A 16,200-nucleotide genomic window follows, 5' to 3' on the forward strand; every position below is an offset into this window, starting at 1 on the left:
GAATGAACCGCGACTTAAAGCAATCTTTGACAGCTCGAGTTATAGGCACTGGTAGAAACTGGTTAGCCCACCTTATAGGCGTGCAGCGTGCGCTTAATAATCTCCCTAGAAGGTCTCTGGGTGGGCGGACCCCATACGAAATGCTCTTTGGTATCAAGATGTATGTACCTGACCTCGATGGGCTAGACAGCAAGGCCCAGGCCACGTCCTTTGACGTAGATGAACATTGCAATGTTTTACAGAATCTACAAAAGACCATAGACAGTCTTGCAAAGGAACATTTGCCCTCCACATCGGATGATGCGCTGCAGATCCCGGTAGTTGGCTGGCTACCCCAAGTTGGAGAACTGGTTCGAGAGAAGATCGATAACAAGAAAGAGTTTGGTCCCTCATATCGAGCACCGGTTCGAGTTCTTGGAGTGAAGGGCACAAGAACAGTCGTTTTACCACCACTTCCAGGTCGTAAGGAAAACAGATTTATTTCTATTGACAATGTCAAGACACACAGGGTGGCCGATTCTTCATAGCATGACATCGGCTGTATCCTGTCCTTCCATGGTGAGGCACTCTGTGCTGGCTATTACATCTGGTGCAGAACAGGAGGTGTCCCTCGAGATGCCTGCCATATCCAGTCCTTTATTAAATACTATTCCTGATACTAACATTGATGAGCTAAACTACACTTATCCTGCTGATTTATCGATGCCTGATTTACAGACCCGTTTGGCAGGCCAGTCCAGATTCTCTTTTGACTCTGTTTCGGAAACTTCAAAGAAACCCACAAACATTGCCAGATATGCCACATTGTTCAAAAAACATTTTTTAATTCCGCCTTGGACATACATTTGGTTGATCCTATTTTCATTTTATCTTTTTATGTCAATTGGTTTTGTGTTTTATTTTTTCCGCCCGATTGATGGTCACTACGTTAAAGAAAGAACAGGAATTCGGTACCTTAATGGAACATTGGCCCCTCTTTCCTCTTCACATTCAGCGCACAGACTGAAACGAAACTTAAATACAGTTAACATTACTGCTTGGCCTGTCCTTGATGGGATTGTGTGGGATGCGGTTAGGTTTCAGATACATGGGCCTACTGAAGTGGTTAATGTTCCAAATGTGCTTAGAGTAAACATGGGAGATGTAATTAAACAAGATATACGCTCTGATGATTGGGATATTCAGGCCGTAGAAGCATTATTCTCTGATTTAAAGTATTATGCTGCCTTCGATGCTGAGGATCTGTACACAGATTCTATAAATTATGGTGATTTGTTTTGTTTTCAACACTATGGTAATCATTTTTTACATAAAACAAACTCCAGGAGGGTTGCTGTTAATTATACACAATGGGAACATTGCCCTACTCCATTTGGGGGCAGTTCCAATACGTTTCTGAAAAAATACACCTATTTTACAGACTTTAATCAATCTAATCCCGAGTCATTTTATTTTAAAATGACACAAATGTCCATGTCCAAAGTTAGACTTACCGATACAAAATTGCTGTATTCGAAGTCCTTTCTAGACGGGTTGGCTGTAGATGGCTACGAGTTTTGGAAAGGAACAATTGACCTTAAATCGATTTGGGGTACCAAAGATTGGCAGGTACAAGGCACTGAGGCTTTGCATCGTGCATGTCTCATCCCGAATCACATTTTGTTTTTAAATTCATCCATTTTCCAAACAACATGCTTTGGATTGGCTACTTCTAAAAAATTGAATACACCAACCATCCCAGATTTGGAGGAATATACAGGTTGGGGTAATTTTACTGATTTGTCCTTTCATGAGTTGCAAACTCTTATACACAATTCGTCCTTTAACATATCCAGTTTGGATTCGAAAGGTTGGCTGATGTGGCATAAAAGTGCTGATTCTTGCCAACGCCGTTTTCTGGGTTTGGCTAAGGGGTTCACAAAAGTCAGACTCGATCCCCGTTTTGAAGAAGACTACACTGTCACTACTTATTCTGTGGGGAAGCTGTGTCAGAATTGGTTACAACATTCCACTTTAGCTGCAGTTAAAATACATCTGTCTCTATTAAATGATAATGTGGATTTGAATGATTTTAAAAAAGGCCCAGCTAAAGGTAGATCTAAACGATGGCTGTATGCGATTTACAATGAAATTTGGAAAGTTACCCAGGTTGAGGCTGCTAAACGCCTGAGAGCTATTGATCAAGCAAATTTAGAGAAGGTGCTTGCAGTTGTTGATAACAGCATTAACACGCTTTCTTCCCGAATTTACACGTTAAATAATATTGTGTCTTCTGTTGTTGACATTGTACATGATGAAGTGTCCGTGTTATATCATGGTCAAAATCAATTACGTTCTGTGATGCAATTTGCATGGACACTACAGACTCTTAAGTCTGGTCGAGTGCCATGGACTTTTATGAACGTCTCATCATTGTTTGCCCCTTTTAATCTGACTGAAAAACAGCGTATGCTGTCAATGAGAGATGCAACATTTTCTATGTTACATATTGAAAAATTAGAATCCTTGCCATTTTCTGTGGCTGAAGTGACTGCTGCGACGTGGCTTATTCATGGTGTTATAACATTACCTTTTGCTTTGTATAAATTTACAAATTGTATGAAATATATAGCCATTGGGCGATATGAACCATTAGGCAGTGCTTTTCTCCATGAGACATGGTCTTTACCATACACTTACAGATGCCTTAAGGAGGGAAATGAAGTGAATCTGAATGGTGAGGAATGTACACAGTCGCCTGACCGCTCACTAATATGCAGACACATCCAGTTGCATGGTTCTTGTAATCAGGACAAACCTAATTTGGCCTGTGTTTTGAAAGGGACACCAGTTCCTGCAATTGTTCCCACGTTCACGTTGTTGTCCAACGGTAGTTATTTACTTTTGAATAACGAGTTTTGTTGTGGGTTAGAGGCCGGTATCGCATATGTGGTTACCGTGTCAGAGAGGGTGGTTTGCTGCAAGAATGTGTTGTATCCACCCACGCATGGGAATTCAGAAGTTTTAATTTGGCCAAGAATACCAACCTTGAGAGCACAGTTCAATGGTTTAGGCCGTATAAGAGCCCTTTTGTCTCAAAAACAGGTGGCCCTGAGCTCTGCACGCGAAACATATGTCCTTCACATAGCAAACACGCGCACAGAAGTACAAGCACTTTTAAGTACTGATTTGCCTTTTCATTTTTGCGAGCTGGTTCATCAAATCTTCAATGCCTCCTCCACAACGAGCCTGGCTCATTTTTTTAAAATGGTTAGCAGTGGTCTCGTGACTACGTTTGAAAAAGTATTTGGTATTATCCCTGCGTTCTTTCACTCTATATTTGCTAGCCTGTTTGGCGGATTTCCTGTTTTGCTGGCTTTGGCTGCAGGCGTTCTGGTGATATTTTATTTTATAAAACATGGATGCCCATCATGCGCAAGGAAACGCACAGCGCCTACTGATGTGGTTTCGCAACCGGATGCTTGATTACTATGGATCCTTGCCGCTTGCGACATTGAGCACGGCTTTTGGATTATCCTTCAGATTTTCCTATTTTACCTGTGTCTAGCCTGTGTTTCATTGCCTGAGCTGTGATTTCGACTGGGCCATTGATTTGTGTCTCTGTTTACCGACTTCTCCTGACGTCAACTTTGATCAGCTGATGTACCCCGTAGTGGCTCACGAGTTGGTCTGTTCTGGCGAAAGGGTTATGGCTGTAGCAGCGATGCATGGACTAATGGGTCAGTGGGACATATTCGCAGCGGCGCATGACTTTCTGGCACAGAGCGTTCTCGAGAACCCACTGAGTTGTCCTCTGATGTTGCTAGAGGAATCAGTGTTGGAGGAGCACGTATGTTCTTTCCCATTGCTTAATTGGATGGCTGAACTGTTTTCGGATGATGGCAGTGATTTCATGTTGGAAGCTGTAACTACATATTTTGCATATTCATTCAACGAGGAATGACTCTGAATACTTCCATCTGGCACGTGACTTTTTAGTAATTCTGAATGGTGCCTTTTTTAATATGAACATTCGAATTTTTCATATGTTCTAGGCCTGTTGATTGAAATCAGGCCTCAAGTTCGACTTTTTATGTTTTGTGTGGCCACTATAGGCATTCATACATACATTATTGTGTTTTTTAAATTTTACATACATTTACATACATTTAGCTTGGCTCAATATCATTGAACTCTGCTTTCATGTCTTGCCTCTCATAGAGTATTGACTTATATTTTTTAACCGTCCTCGGATCATTGGGGGGGTGTCATATGGTTACTACGTTTCTATATATTGTGTTAAGTTAGCATGTGCTTATTAAATGTTTAAAGGCCATATTTTCTTTCTGCTTCGGTTTTGCACACGACACCTAATTGTTATTGCAGCTTTTAACCTAGACGAAAGATGTGATTTATTTGAGAATAATATGTTATTGCAATGATATCAGTCGTGCTTGGTACACTTGGTACAACTGTCTGCACACTGAGAACTGCACACTCTCAGAATAACCTAACACAAGGTTGCTGTAGGCCTGATCCTCGCACCACGTTAGTCATAACACCAATAATGTTTGTGCCAATAGTTGGCTCTACGTGGGTTTAAGATACAGTTACAGGAAATGAATAAACACACTTGATGCTGAGCATGCTGAGAGCTGGTAGCTGTTGATGTGATCTCCTACTACTGAGAATTAGAGGTATGGGTCCGCCCTGCTAAGAACCCAGATGAGACCTTCTTAGATATAATATGATATGCTAATTAGGGTGCGCGAAATATAGGTGACACAGAATTCTATAGATTTTGCATCATAACATGTTATCACCTTTTGCTTACTATGGATTAGTGACGATGCTGCTGACTCTGATTTTTATAATATGTATGTTGATATTATACAAGATACTGCGTTTGAGGATGCTGCATTGAAAAATAAACATTTCAAACTTGCACGTGTTTTCATTGCCTCCCAGTTTCGGTTTGGAATGATAATATAACGAAAGAGTGTTCATGTGTTCCACGATACCTGAGGTATTCTAAGTTCATGTTCTGGATTGTCTAAGTCATTGGGAAGTAATTACTACCGATGCGACACTGTAGCTAGCTAGGTAAAGGGATTTCTGAAACAAAGGTGAGTTGTGGGTCACCCTAACTCACCCAGGTTCTAGGTCTCTGTGCACAGTTCTGTGAGAGAACGGAAACCCTGCGACAGTACCACCAGTCATTAAGAACCTGCAGGTGAGAAGCAGCATCGTATGATTGAATATCGGCAATGGCAATGCCTCCACATTAAGTAGACCAGAAGCAGGTTCAAAGGGCCACGCAGGAAGCGCCTCTGCCCACAAGAACTGACCCAGTAATGCATTCATCTGTCAAAACCATGCAGGGGGAATGGGTAATTCTGCAGTTGGTACATAAGACGGTGTAATGAGATCACCCTAAAATGGTATTTCAGCCATATGGGAATAGAGGCAGTGGGGAACAGGATTTGACCTCGGTCCTAAGCCACCCAAGCAATGGGGCCACATTACGATCCCATGAGACAGCCGGGACATGCAAGAAGAATACCCCAAGATATTGGAACTCGTCAACCGCCAGGGACAACCTTTTCGCCCGATCCACATTCCTGACGACCCTCCCAAAGGCGATAGCATGGACTTGCCAATATTCATGTATAACCCAGAGGTCTCGCCAAATACCTGCATAATTTTCAAGACACAAGGTCCTGAAAGTGCATGATCTGTCATGAAGAAAAAGACATTGTTGGACCCGGCCTCGGGGCGTGGCCCGATCCCTCCCGCATGGCGGGTCCCGGACTACCGTCACCCCTGTTCCCCCGACAAGAGCCGCACCTTCCGCCCTCCGGGCTACCCCAGCTATTCCCCAGACTCATGTCCGCAACCTTCTCGGCTGGCCCGGACCCCTTTTCCCGGACCACCGTCCCCGGCCCAGCCGCCATCTTGGACACTCCACGACCAGGCCTCGTGGCCTCGGGTCAGCCTCAGGCCCAGCCAAGCCCCGACATCGAGGCACCACCATCCACCCAGGGGGTAAAGAGACCACTCGGCGAGTCAATGGGAGAAGGAGTGTCGATGGCTCCCATCCGCCTGGTTTCGATCGCCCCCTGGCCTCCCTGGGCGCTGGCTCCACCCCCCTGCTGGGTGTCTGGACTCCCTCATCCCGGACCCCCCGACCTCCAAGTGCGAGGGTCCGGACATCAAAGGGCACCAGACCTATAACTGGGGCAGCTCCAGAGCAGGAAGCAGTTGTATCCTGGAGTCGAGAGACACCGAGACAAACTCATCTTTGAAGGCCTGCTGGCGTTGCCACAGCTCATCCTCGTGAACCATCTTTGAAGGCCTGCTGGCGCTGCCGCGGCTCATCCTCGTGAACCATCTTTGAAGGCCTGCTGGCGCTGCCGCGGCTCATCCTCGTGAACCATCTTTGAAGGCCTGCTGGCGCTGCTGCGGCTCATCCTCGTGAACTATCTTTGAAGGCCTGCTGTCGCTGCTCATCCTCGTGAACCATCTTTGAAGGCCTGCTGGCGCTGCCGCGGCTCATCCTCGTGAACCATCTTTGAAGGCCTGCTGGCGCGGCTCATCCTCGTGAACTATCTTTGAAAGCCTGCTGGCGCTTCCGCGGCCCCTACTTGAGAACCCTCCAGCTCGAGGATCGAGAGCTGACCACCCGATACACCTGTACCAGACCGGTACCGAGACTGTCCCGCTACCCCCTTCCCACAGAGACTAGAATTGCAGGGGTCCCAGTATCCTGCTCCTTCCGTAACGTTCCGTTAACCTGCCTAAGAATACTGATAAAAGTGTTGAGAATCTATCTTTGTGTGGTATCCATCTGTGGGGGGGTGGTTGCCTGTCCGATCTGAGGAGAGGACCCTCGCCAGGAGGCCTCTCCCCCTTGCTCGGCCGACCCTCAGGTTTCCCGTCTAACATTGGTGGCCAGCGGCGCAATTCGAACCGACGCAGATCGTACGGAGAGTAACTCGCCCCACTACAAACGAAAAACACACAACGACCATGTCGACAAAAGAAACCGGAACAACCGCAAAATTCCAGATGGAACGGCTGGAAGAGTACAGTCACAAGGAATTGAAGCAATTCTGCATAGACTTGGGTATCACTACCACGGGACTAAGTACCAAAGACGATCTCAAGCACGCTTTGCAGACTTGGGTGGAGACGGGAGCATCACCACCCCAAAGCGAAAACATCGCGACCACAGAAATCATTACAACCCCCGAGGAGGAGAGAAGCGCGGGCCTCTCTCCCGAGGAGGCCCGGGAACGAGAAAGGAGCCGGCTCCACGAGTTAGAACTGGCTAGACTCCGCTTGGATGGCGAACTGAAACTAGCAGAAAAAAAGATAGCCCTTGAACACTTGCGATTACAGGGAGAACGGGAAGAGAAAAAAAGCCAGAGGGAGCTGGAGGAGAAGAAGCTCGCGTACGAACACGAGCGCGGGTTAAAAGAACTAGAAATAAGAAAGCAAAACCGGGACCTCGGCATCCCCGAGAACCAGAGCTCCACTCCCTCTACGGACACCAAGGTCCACATCCCCAAAGATGTCGTTCGAGAGTACTACCGGAACGACGACATCCAGCAATGGTTTAAGGCATACGAAGTAGCCATGACCTCCCACCGTGTCCCGCGAAAAGACTGGGGGGCCGGATTGTGGGGGAGATTCGTTAACGAGGGAAGAGATGCCCTGCTACAGCTCCCCGCCGCTGAGATGACCTCCTACGACCATATGAAAGCCGCCCTTCTCACTCGCTATGGGTTCACACCCGAGATGTACCGGCAGCGATTCCGAGACTGTAAACGGATCCCCGGTACCCCTGGGTGGAATATGTGAACTTTTTTAGCAGAGCCTTAGAGGGGTGCATCAAAGGCAGCCAGGTCACCACCTACGAACAATTAGTCGATCTCATTGTGTGGGAGCACCTCTCCAATAACTGCTTCGTCGAACTAAGGCAGCATCTCCTCGACAGCAAACTGACTGAGCCCAGGAAACTCGCCATTGAAGCAGATCGATGGGAAAGCACCCGGGTCCCCAGGAATTGGGCGGGTGACCAAGGCCGAGCCTCCCAGGGGTCCCACCGCCCGCGAGGAGGAGGAGGAGGCCAGGGTCGGGCCGGGACACCACCACGATGCCCCCCACTAGCACTCCCCCGGCCGGAAGAGGAAGCCCACCGACGCGGCCGGGATTCCGCACCAACGTTGTCTGCCACAAATGCCAGCGACCCGGTCATTACGCCAATGACCCCAACTGTCCCAGAAACCAGCCGGGCCACGGGTCAGCTGAACTGCCAGATCACCGCCGTCACCCTCGGAGAAGAGCGAGGCGAAGAAGAAGCCGAAGATTGTGAACCATACCCGGCAGAGTGGGAACCCGCAGCCATGTCCCTGGTGTGTCTAGGGGAAAGAGACATGGTCCCTCGGGCCCCCATCCCGGCCAACACGCAGAAGTACAGCCAGTGGGTCACCATCAATGGACGCCGGGCCGAAGCCCTCCGCGACACAGGAGCCAGCGTAACAGCCGTCCGTTGCCATCTGGTGACCCCGGACCAAATCTGCCGACAACTCTGAAAGCCTGTGCCAGATGGCCCGCGTCCCCTTCGAATGGGGGGGGGGGGGGGGGAAGGGGGGGGCGGAGTTTCAGGCATGCAGAAAGTGACCGTCCGAGACGATGCCCCCGTGGACTGCCTCCTGGGGAACGACCTGGAAAGCTCCCCCTGGGCGGCCGTTGAACGAAGGGAGCACCTGGGGATGCTTGGCCTTCCTGAATGGGTCTGTGCGACGACCCGATCCATGGCCGCCCGCGCCATCCCCTACACGGAAGAACCCGAGTGGCCCGAACCTCCACCGCCCGTCACCTCTGAGGACGCCACCCCGGACGCCGACCCACAGGGGCCCGACGACGAAGCATCGGAACCACTCCGCGACCTCCCGGAGTTGGCCCAGTGGCGCCAGGAAGGTGGCCCCACTCAAGAACAGTACCGCCAAGAACAAAAGACGTGTCCCTCCCTCGAGGGGATCCGACAGCAAGCGGCAGCAGGGATGCCTCGGGGCTCACTGGGTCTATTGGGACAATGAGCTTCTCTATAGCGAGCAGAAGATTGCCGAGCTAGGGGCCAGCCGGGTGCTGGTGGTCCCCCTTCGCTTCCGAGACTTCCTCCTGAACCTGGCTCATGATGTCCCTCTCGCTGGGCACCTGGGACAGGACAAGACTTACAGCCGCCTGGTGACCCATTTCTACTGGCCCAAGATGAGGAGCGACGTGATCAACCACTGCCGGGCCTGCCCCACCTGCCAGGCCAGCGGAAAGAGCGGCCGAAAACTGAAGGTCCCCCTGCAAACCTTTCCCATCGTCAACACTCCCTTCGAACGGGTGTGGATTGACATTGTGGGGCCCCTGGAGCCCCGGACATCGCAAGGTCACCGGTTCATACTCGTCCTGGTGGACCATGCCACCCGCTATCCCGAAGCCATACCCCTCCGGACCGTGACAGCGACCGTGGTGGGCCGAGCCCTGATGGGGATCTTCTCCCGGGTAGGCTTCCCCCGAGAAGTCGTCAGTGATCGGGGCACGAACTTCATCTCCCGATACATGAAGTCCCTATGACAACAGTGCGGGGTCACCTACAAATTTACGACCCCCTACCACCCGCAAGGGAACGGACTCGTGGAACGCTTCAATCGCACCCTCAAGGGTATGATCATGGGCCTGGAGGAGCCCCTACGGCACCAATGGGACGTGTTGCTGCCCTGCCTCCTATTTGCCTACCGGGAGGTCCCACAGAAGTCCCTGGGATTCAGCCCCTTCGAACTGCTGTATGGGCACCCCGTCCGGGGTCCCCTAAGTCTGGTCAAAGAGGGATGGGAGGTGACCCCCCAGAACGCCCCTCCTGATGTGTACAAATACCTCTTAACCCTCCGGAACCAAACTCAGCGATTCCGGGAGCTTGCCAAGGCCAACCTCGAAGCCAGCCAAGAGGACATGAAACGTTGGTACGATCAAAACGCCTCATCCATCGAGTTCGAGCCGGGACAACAGGTCTGGGTCATGTCCCCGGTCGAACCTTGTGCCCTCCAGGACAAATGGACGGGACACTTCAAGGTAGTGGAGCGCAAGGGCCCGTCACCTACCTGGCGGACCTGGAGTCCCCCAGGAACCCTCTCCAGGTCCTCCATGCCAACAGACTCAAGCCCCACTTTGTGCGCTCCAAACTCAGTCTCCTGATGGCTACCGACAGTGGGGCTGAAGAGGACTCCGAGCCCCTCCCGGACCTCCTGAAGACCCTCGAAAAGGATGGCTCCGTGGAAGGAGTCAACCTCTCTTCCGCCCTGACCCCAGCCCAACGCCAAAGCTGCCAAGACTTGCTGCAACAGTTTGCCGACCTGTTCTCCCTCACCCCTGGGGTCACTCCCTGGTGCCTCCACGATGTTGACACCGGGGATAGCCCCCCTATCCGGCACAGGGCCTACAGAGTGCCCGATCGAGTACGCGCCTGCATCCAGGCGGACGTATCCAAGATGCTGGCCCTGGGAGTGATCGAGCCCTCCGACAGCCCCTGGGCCAGCCAGGTCGTACTGGTCCCCAAGGCCGCCGCCCCTGGCGTCGCCCCCGAACTCAGATTTTGTGTGGACTACCGGGGCTTGAACGCCGTCACCCGAACAGATGCTCACCCCATCCCTCGGGCTGATGAGCTGATCGACCGCCTGGGGGCCGCCCGCTACCTGAGCACCATTGACTTAACTGCGGGCTACTGGCAGATCGGCCTCACTCCGGGCACCCAAGAACGTTCCGCCTTCTCCACTCCGGATGGCCACTATCACTTCAAGGTGATGCCCTTCGGGATGAAAAACGCCCCCGCCACGTTCCAGAGACTCGTGAACAAGGTGCTGGCGGGGCTCGAGGAGTTCAGCGCCGCCTATCTGGATGATATTGCCGTGTACAGCCTCCACTGGGCCGAACACCTCCACCACCTCAGGGAGGTCTTGGCCGCCCTCCGGCAAGCAGGACTAACAATCAAGGCCAGCAAATGCCAAATCGGCCAAGGATCCGTGACCTACCTAGGGCACCCGGTGGGAAGTGGCCAGGTGGTCCCCCTTCAACCCAAGATCGCCGCCATCCGGGCCTGGGAACCCCCGGTCACCCAGACAGAAGTCCGAGCCTTCCTGGGGCTCACCCGATACTACCCGCGCTTCGTGAAGGACTATGGCAGCATTGTGGGGCCCCTCACAGAACTAACGTCAAAGAAGCACCCCCGAAGGTACACTGGACCCCCGAGTGTCAGGCCGCCTTTGAGACCCTCAAGGCAGCGATGTGCACCGCACCAGTGCTCCAAGCTCCCGACTACAGCCGGGAATTCGTGGTGCAGACCGATGCCTCCGATCACGGCATCGGAGCCGTTCTCTCCCAAATCAATGCAGAGGGAATTGACCAGCCGGTAGCCTTCATCAGCCGACGCCTGCTGGCCCGAGAACAGCGCTGGAGCACCATTGAGAGAGAAGCCTTCGCCGTGGTATGGGCCCTCAAGAAGCTCCGACCCTACCTCTTCGGTACCCACTTCCGGGTACAAACGGACCACCGACCTCTGCAATGGCTGATGCAGATGCGAGGGGAGAATCCGAAGCTGTTGCGTTGGTCCATCTACCTGCAAGGGATGGACTTCACTGTGGAACATCGCCCAGGCAACGACCACGCCAACGCCGACGGCCTGTCCCGCTTCTTCCGCCTCGGCGAGGAGAATACCCAAGGAGATGGGTGACTCTCCCTGCCTTCAGCTGGGGGGACGCATGTTGGACCCGGCCTCGGGGCGTGGCCCGATCCCTCCCGCATGGCGGGTCCCGGACTACCGTCACCCCTGTTCCCCCGACAAGAGCCGCACCTTCCGCCCTCCGGGCTACCCCAGTTATTCCCCAGACTCATGTCCGCAACCTTCTCGGCTGGCCCGGACCCCTTTTCCCGGACCACCGTCCCCGGCCCAGCCGCCATCTTGGACCCTCCACGACCAGGCCTCGTGGCCTCGGGTCGACCTCAGCCTCAGGCCCAGCCAAGCCCCAACATCGAGGCACCACCATCCACCCAGGGGGTAAAGAGACCACTCGGCGAGTCAATGGGAGAAGGAGTGTCGATGGCTCCCATCCGCCTGGTTTCGATCGCCCTCCGGCCTCCCTGGGCGCTGGCTCCACCCCCCTGCTGGGTGTCTGGACTCCCTCATCCCGGACCTCCCGACCTCCAAGTGCGAGGGTCCGGACATCAAAGGGCACCAGACCTATAACTGGGGCAGCTCCAGAGCAGGAAGCAGTTGTATCCTGGAGTCGAGAGACACCGAGACGAACTCATCTTTGAAGGCCTGCTGGCGCTGCCACAGCTCATCCTCGTGAACCATCTTTGAAGGCCTGCTGGCGCTGCCGCGGCTCATCCTCGTGAACCATCTTTGAAGGCCTGCTGGCGCTGCCGCGGCTCATCCTCGTGAACCATCTTTGAAGGCCTGCTGGCGCTGCTGCGGCTCATCCTCGTGAACTATCTTTGAAGGCCTGCTGGCGCTGCCGCGGCTCATCCTCGTGAACCATCTTTGAAGGCCTGGTGGCGCTGCCGCGGCTCATCCTCGTGAACCATCTTTGAAGGCCTGCTGGCGCTGCCGCAGCTCATCCTCGTGAACTATCTTTGAAAGCCTGCTGCCGCGGCCCCTACTTGAGAACCCTCCAGCTCGAGGATCGAGAGCTGACCACCCGATACACCTGTACCAGACCGGTACCGAGACTGTCCCGCTACCCCCTTCCCACAGAGACAAGAATTGCAGGGGTCCCAGTATCCTGCTCCTTCCGTAACGTTCCGTTAACCTGCCTAAGAATACTGATAAAAGTGTTGAGAATCTATCTTTGTGTGGTATCCATCTGTGGGAGGGTGGTTGCCCGTCCGTACGATCTGAGGATCGCGCCAGGAGGCCTCTCCCCCTTGCTCGGCCGACCCTCAGGTTTCCCGTCAAACCGACATCATAAGCATATAGTGCTATTCTGTCTGATACTCCCAAAGACCTTTCGTAACCCAGGCAGCCAATGGCTCCTGGCCAGAGCGTACAATAAATGACACAATAGGCAGCCTTTTCTGCTGCCACGCCAAATGGGGAACAGGGCATATAACTCACTCGCCACGCGAAGGGAGGCAGTCAAATCTGTGTTTAATAACCAGACATATGACAGGCATCTGGGTCCCAAATTAAGGCGCTATGGAGCACAAACAGATATTTCCAACTCAATGATTCGAAGGCTTTGTCAATGTCTGTCAATAATAGTACTGCAGGTCAACCAAATGATCTGCTAAGGCCATGGCATTACGGGTGCGTTATATGTTATGGCGAGTGGCACAGTAGGGCACAAAACCGGGCTGGTCTGGATTAATTAGATTCGGTAAGTAGGGCATCCTTAGCCAGGGTCTTTGCAAGGAGTTTGACCTAGATGTTTAGGAGCGATATCGTGCGATAAGAATGGCCCTCAGGAAGACAACCAGGCTTCGGAAACACAACAATCTCAGCGTGCCTCCAGTCTAGGAGCATATGCAGCTCGCCCCCAACAAATGCGTCCCTACTTGCAGCATATAGGTGCTTTGAAATTCACTAGGTGACCCATTGGAGCCAAGAGCTTTCAAGGGGAGCAGCTCCATAAGGGCTGCGGTTACTTCCTCCAAAGTAAGTGGCTCGTCAAGCTGCACCCTGGCAGATGCAGATAAAGATTTCTGAGGTAGGGCAGCTATGAAGTCATCAAATTGAGCAACCATCACAACACCCCCGTTCAGAATATAGGGCTTCATAATATCCTGCAAAACTTCTAGCCAACTCGTCAGACAACAGACCAGCCTGTCCATCAAGAAGAGTTGAGACCGGGGTTATCGCAAGGGATGCCTGACAGAGCCTGTGTTGCATTTTACTAGATTTGTCGCCCCCTTGGTAGATACAAATCTGGTAAGCCCGCCATGCACACTTGTCTTCCTTTAAAAGCACCAGCTGATAATTTTGTTGCCTTCTTGCCGCGCCACCATCCTCGCCACTTCTACGCTCCTCGAGATCCAAGATCTGCGCCTCCAGCTGCAACAACTCCTGAGCAAAAACTGATATCTACGCTTAATAAGTTTCACTTCTTCCACAGAACGCTTTGGATGTGGCGGTCTAGAGTTTGAGGGAGAAGTACTTTACTACGGTGCAATGCATGTGAGCCCTGTATAGTGAGTCTCATGTGCCAAGATGAAAGTCGCTATCGATAGAGGGGACGCTGCGGACCTACATGACGCCACAGTGCAACCGCGGAATGATCCAACAGCAGTCTAAGCAGAATGTCTACATCAGATACTCTATGCGTTAGGCAAGCTGGCACCAACAGGTGGTCCAGCCGGGAGAAGGAACCATGAACAGCATAATAATAAGTATATCCTATCTCTGCGGAATGAAAGGCCGCCATGCGTCCGCCTATTCCACCTCCTCCACCATAGACTGTAACCTGGACCCACTTGAATACACCAGCTCCATCTGCTCACCATCTATACCTCGCTGGGAACATTACATCATTCCAATATCTGCCAATAACAGCCAAGCCACCCAATTCTTACCAGAGGCATATGAAGTTGTCTACATTGGATTGTCCGAGAGGCGGGGGGGCACAGACACTACCAACGACCAGGGATTTCCCATACACTATACTAGCCACAAACACATATTTGCCATGTGTATAGACCCGTGATTTAATGGAGTAAAAGGGAACTCTGCAGTGAATAAGAATGGCTGCGCCCAGTTATTCCCGCACATAACCGGAATGGAACCCAACTCGAGCCAGACACAGGACCTAAGAATATGAATCTCCTGCAGGAGGAGAATGTCTGTAGCCCTTTGACCTGTTGGAGTACTGCCCCATGGTCTACCTTGGCCAAAACACCATGGACATTCCATGTTATGACACAGAGCCGTCCTGTAGGACTGGCAAGGTCTGCATCAGCCATCTGCAACAGTATTTGTAAATGTAACTGCAGACGGGGCTAAGGACGAGTGTGTATCAGACCTGTGCATTATAAACTTGAACCAAACCTTAAAACATATCCCCCCTACCCTCCCCAATACCTCACAACCTTTGAGGTATCAGTCGCGGAGAGAGCCCAGAGCGGACCTCAAAGGAGGCCAAAAGCCCGGCTCGTCCAACGGATCCCCATATGCCACCAACAACTGAAGAGCCTTAGTCTGAGGCCAACCAGAGGTGCAGCCTGTAGTAATAAGCCTTCATCCCAGACACATGTGAAAGTATGCTTAAGCTACCATCAGATTCAGTGGCGGCCACGGGAGCCACAGCAGGCCAGGAACCGGACCCTCAGGCTGCAGAGATCCCTGAACGGTCGTCTCGATGCTTTGATTGCCATGACGAACGGGAATTGTTGCAGTGTTTCTCTTTAGGTTTTGCCTGCTGAAAACGATGATCGCTTGAAGACTAATCAGAGTCCAGGTCCGACAGAGTGTGAGGCCTAACGGTAACAGTCTTGTCCGTCCAGGGGTATCAAAGAACAGGTTTTGGGAGTCAAACACCACTCACATGCGGGCATGGAAAAGACGCATATAAGAGATTTTAAGATAATTAAGGAGTTTATTTGCTGCAAGAAAGGATTGGCGCAGTTGCTGGACCATTATCGTATAGTTCGGGAACATCATGTTGCATGTTGCAGTGGGACTCGAAAAACATCACTTTTTGCCTCCGTGCAAATTTTGGGATAGCGTCCCCATCGTGGAGATGTAGAATTTTGACGATAACAGGCCATGACAGTGGAGACGGTATGAGCAATCGTCTGGTAACAGCCGCAGCCTGCCTGCCTGCCTGTCAGCTCCGGGGCGCAGCCACAAGGCCAGCACCCAGGATCCGCCATGTTGCTGCCCACCACACAGTCCTCCTACACACTCCTACCTCCGGAGTGCAAATGGGAAAATGGGAAAATCTGAGTTTCGAGTCTGGCAGGAAAGTGAAGGATATTAGTAGCAGCTGCTGGAGCGCGCCAAAAGCGCATCCGCCATGTTGGACTGCTAGGTCTTCACCTCTGCTTTTGATTCATTTTTCATGAAGGCAAGTAAAATAATGCTTAAAGTATTGCCTTCAATTTTCAGAATAACTATGAAAGTCCAGTGATGGTTAATGACAATATCACCTATAACACAAATATTTACTGATTTAAAAT

General features: G+C 51.8%; 1 protein-coding gene across 1 annotated transcript in view; it reads right to left on the bottom strand.

Moving 5' to 3' along the window:
- GPALPP1 (GPALPP motifs containing 1) overlaps window positions 1-16,200 on the bottom strand; it is a 159,232-nt gene that overhangs the window by 99,884 nt on the left and 43,148 nt on the right. The gene's annotated exons all lie outside the window — the stretch shown is intronic.

The sequence above is a fragment of the Lissotriton vulgaris genome, chromosome 8 (assembly GCF_964263255.1).
Source record: "Lissotriton vulgaris chromosome 8, aLisVul1.2, whole genome shotgun sequence".
NCBI classification, from domain to species: domain Eukaryota; kingdom Metazoa; phylum Chordata; class Amphibia; order Caudata; family Salamandridae; genus Lissotriton; species Lissotriton vulgaris.